This window comes from Pseudophryne corroboree, chromosome 5 (genome assembly GCF_028390025.1).
Source record: "Pseudophryne corroboree isolate aPseCor3 chromosome 5, aPseCor3.hap2, whole genome shotgun sequence".
NCBI lineage: Eukaryota > Metazoa > Chordata > Amphibia > Anura > Myobatrachidae > Pseudophryne > Pseudophryne corroboree.
Genome location: NC_086448.1, coordinates 229,911,965 through 229,916,224, shown reverse-complemented (window position 1 = coordinate 229,916,224; position 4,260 = coordinate 229,911,965). Strand labels below are relative to the sequence as shown.

Genomic DNA, 4,260 nt, shown 5'->3' with positions numbered 1-4,260 from the left:
CGCTTTATGCATGCTAATACCTTATTTGCCTTTGCTACTGCACACTCACACTGGGCACTGTTACTAAGTCTATTGTCAATGAGCACACACAAATCTTTCTCCATAACCGATATGCCTACCATTTCCCCCTTTAATTTGTAAATTGCATGTTTGTTCTTTGTCCCAAAGTGCATAACTTTACATTTCTCTATATTAAACCTCATACTACACTTTGCTTCCCAAACTTCCAATATGATTAAGTAATTCTGTAGACAGTCAACATCTCTATCTAATTTAATTATTTTACACAGTTTAGTGTCATCATCGAAAATGGACACTGCTCTCAAGACCGTCTCCCAGGTCATCTATAAATATGTTAACTAGAAGTGTCCCTAGTACAGACCCTTGCGGTACACCATTTAATTCTTTAGCCCAGTTGGAATACTTAACATTGACCACAACTCTCTGTTCTCTATTTTCCAACCAATTTTTGACCTAAGTACAAATTGGGTTTCCTAGTCCAAGCTCTCTTAGTTTTTGTATCAACCTCATGTGCTGCACTGTGTCAAAGGCTTTAGTAAAATCTAAAAATACCACATCCACTGCCTTTTCCTGGTCTAAGTTCGCACTTACTTCCTCATAGAAGCAAATTAAGTTTGTTGGACATGACCTATCCCTCACAAAATGCTTGTTCTTAGTAATAATCTTGCAGGACCCTAAGTACTCCTGAATGCTATCCCTTAATATACTTTCTAATATTTTCCCCACTATAGATGTCAGACTACTGGTCTATGATTTCCAGGATGGGTTTTGCTTCCCTTTTTACATAACACACTACGGGGTATATGCAATTGCGGTCGAATTGCAGCGAAAGTCGAAAAACGGGGCATTTTCGACAAAAAAAAATGTTGAATTGGATTCGACAATGCAATACATTACTTTTCGTCAAAATACCTGCCGTTTCAGATTCGACTTTTTGCAAATCGACATTTTCAAAATTCGACATGTCTGCAATGGTCAAAATGCGGCTTTTCGACAAAAGTATATTCAATTGAAGAATGTCGATTTGACAACAGTGCTTTTCAACAGCAATTTCGTCAATTTCATTCCACCTCACTTTGCTGGCGGAATCTAATAAAAAAATTTAAAAACATGTTTTTTTGTGTTTTTTTTGTTGCTAATAGCATATCTATTTATATTAGAAGGGATTATCTTCTTGGTTTGTCAATTTTTGACCCACAAGTATTTTTTAATAGATTTTTAAAAAGAATATTTTTTTCTTCACTCTGCTGAGGGGAATGTACCCATGATTCAACAGTTTTACCCAGGATACACTTCTGCAAAGCCACTCCAGTATTGGACCAGTTTACCCCACTCTACCATGGACATCCTACTTGTGATGTGGACCTGAACCACCGCCATGTTAGAGTCACTCTTTCAGGTGAGATGTATTGGTCAAAACTCCATCTTGTCTGAGTAACCTGTGTATATGCGCAGTGTTGCTGGGACCTTTTGTTCTTTCCCAGGGTGGCAGAAACACTCTCAAATTACCTCCTTATTATCTTCTGCAGGTCTTGTGGAGTATCCTTCCCGATTTGCAGGAACCAGCCTGGATTTGAAGGGACCGGACAGTTCCCCTGCTGTACCATGGGCGACCTACTTGTGATGTGGACCTGAACCTCCGCCATGTTGCAGACACCCCCCCCCTCAGGTGAGATGTATTGCTCAAAACTCCCTCTTGTCTAAGTAAGCCAGGCATGTCCCAACTGCGGCCCTCCGGCATTTGCAAAACTGTATATCCAATCATGCCCTGACACAGCAATGCTTACGCTGTGTCAGGGCATGCTTGGAAGTGTAGTTTCTCAAGTGCCGGAGGGTTGCATTTGGGACAAATGCCGATGTAACCTGCTTGTTTCCAAGTGTTGCTTGTATCTTGTCTTTGGATGACACCATACTATTCTCTTCCACAGGTCTTGCGGAGTATCCTTCCCAAGGTGCAGGAACCAGCGTGGATGAAGGGACCGGACAGTTCACCTGCTGTACCATGGGCGACCTACTTGTGATGTGGACCTGAACCTCCGCCATGTAGCAGACACCCCCCCTCAGGTGAGATGTATTGCCCAAAACTCCCTCTTGACCAAGTAACCCCGGCATGTCCAAAGGGCAGCCCTCCGGCATTTGTAAAACTGCACATCCAATCATGCCCTGACACAGCAATGCTTACGCTGTTTCAGGGAATGTTTGGATGTCTAGTTTCTCAAGTGCCGGAGGGTTTCATTTGGGACAAAGGCCGATGTAACCTGCTTGTACCTTGTCTTTGGATGACACAAATACCTGGAACCTCATACTATTCTCTTCCACAGGTCTTGCGGAGTATCCTTCCCAAGTTGCGTGGATGTGAAGGGACACGACTGTTCCCCTGATGTACCATGGGCGACCTACTTGTGACCTGAACCTCCGCCATGTAGCAGACAACCCCCTCAGGTGAGATGTATTGCCCAAAACTCCCTCTTGACCAAGTAACCCCGGCATGTCCAAAGTGCAGCCCTCCGGCATTTGTAAAACTGCACATCCAATCATGCCCTGACACAGCAATGCTTACGCTGTTTCAGGGAATGTTTGGATGTCTAGTTTCTCAAGTGCCGGAGGGTTTCATTTGGGACAAAGGCCGATGTAACCTGCTTGTACCTTGTCTTTGGATGACACAAATACCTGGAACCTCATACTATTCTCTTCCACAGGTCTTGCGGAGTATCCTTCCCAAGTTGCGTGGATGTGAAGGGACACGACTGTTCCCCTGATGTACCATGGGCGACCTACTTGTGATGTGGACCTGAACATCCGCCATGTAGCAGACAACCCCCTCAGGTGAGATGTATTGCCCAAAACTCCCTCTTGACCAAGTAACCCCGGCATGTCCAAAGTGCAGCCCTCCGTCATTTGTAAAACTGCACATCCAATCATGCCCTGACACAGCAATGCTTACGCTGTTTCAGGGAATGTTTGGATGTCTACTTTCTCAAGTGCCGGAGGGTTTCATTTGGGACAAAGGCCGATGTAACCTGCTTGTACCTTGTCTTTGGATGACACAAATACCTGGAACTTCATACTATTCTCTTCCACAGGTCTTGCGGAGTATCCTTCCCAAGTTGCGTGGATGTGAAGGGACACGACTGTTCCCCTGATGTACCATGGGCGACCTACTTGTGATGTGGACCTGAACCTCCGCCATGTAGCAGACAACCCCCTCAGGTGAGATGTATTGCCCAAAACTCCCTCTTGACCAAGTAACCCCGGCATGTCCAAAGTGCAGCCCTCCGGCATTTGTAAAACTGCACATCCAATCATGCCCTGACACAGCAATGCTTACGCTGTTTCAGGGAATGTTTGGATGTCTAGTTTCTCAAGTGCCGGAGGGTTTCATTTGGGACAAAGGCCGATGTAACCTGCTTGTACCTTGTCTTTGGATGACACAAATACCTGGAACCTCATACTATTCTCTTCCACAGGTCTTGCGGAGTATCCTTCCCAAGTTGCGTGGATGTGAAGGGACACGACTGTTCCCCTGATGTACCATGGGCGACCTACTTGTGATGTGGACCTGAACCTCCGCCATGTAGCAGACAACCCCCTCAGGTGAGATGTATTGCCCAAAACTCCCTCTTGACCAAGTAACCCCGGCATGTCCAAAGTGCAGCCCTCCGGCACTTGTAAAACTGCACATCCAATCATGCCCTGACACTGCAATGCTTACGCTGTGTCAGGGAATGTTTGGATGTCTAGTTTCTCAAGTGCCGGAGGGTTGCATTTGGGACAAAGGCCGATGTAACCTGCTTGTACCTTGTCTTTGGATGACACAAATACCTGGAACCTCATACTATTCTCTTCCACAGGTCTTGCGGAGTATCCTTCCCAAGGTACAGGAACCAGCGTGGATGTCAAGGGACAAGACAGTTCCCCTGCTGTACCATGGGCGACCTACCACAATACCACTGCATCTCTGAAATGCCATATTTTACATTTTATCAACTAATAATTTAAAGAAAAACCACACAAAACTTCTCATTTTAAAAAATTATTGAAGAATTAAAATTGTATTTATTTTTGGATTAAAAAATAAATTTAAAGAAAAACAAAAAAAGTAGTGTTTGTTCTTCTTTACATTCTTTTCTTGTGTAGAGATCCGTGAAAAAAAAAGAAATTCCATATTAAGTAAAGACACTAATGATGTCATGTTCATTCCTTTCCCAAGAACATTTGTGGAACCACACAGTCCAGCAT

General features: G+C 44.3%; 1 long non-coding RNA gene across 1 annotated transcript; it reads left to right on the top strand.

The window, feature by feature from the left end:
• The first annotated feature begins 2,344 nt into the window (after positions 1–2,344).
• LOC134928951 (uncharacterized) lies at positions 2,345–4,037 on the top strand. The gene is made up of 5 exons (XR_010178152.1): positions 2,345–2,463; positions 2,721–2,847; positions 3,105–3,231; positions 3,489–3,615; positions 3,873–4,037. It is a non-coding gene; the product is annotated as an uncharacterized LOC134928951 (long non-coding RNA).
• Positions 4,038–4,260: the final 223 nt, after the last annotated feature.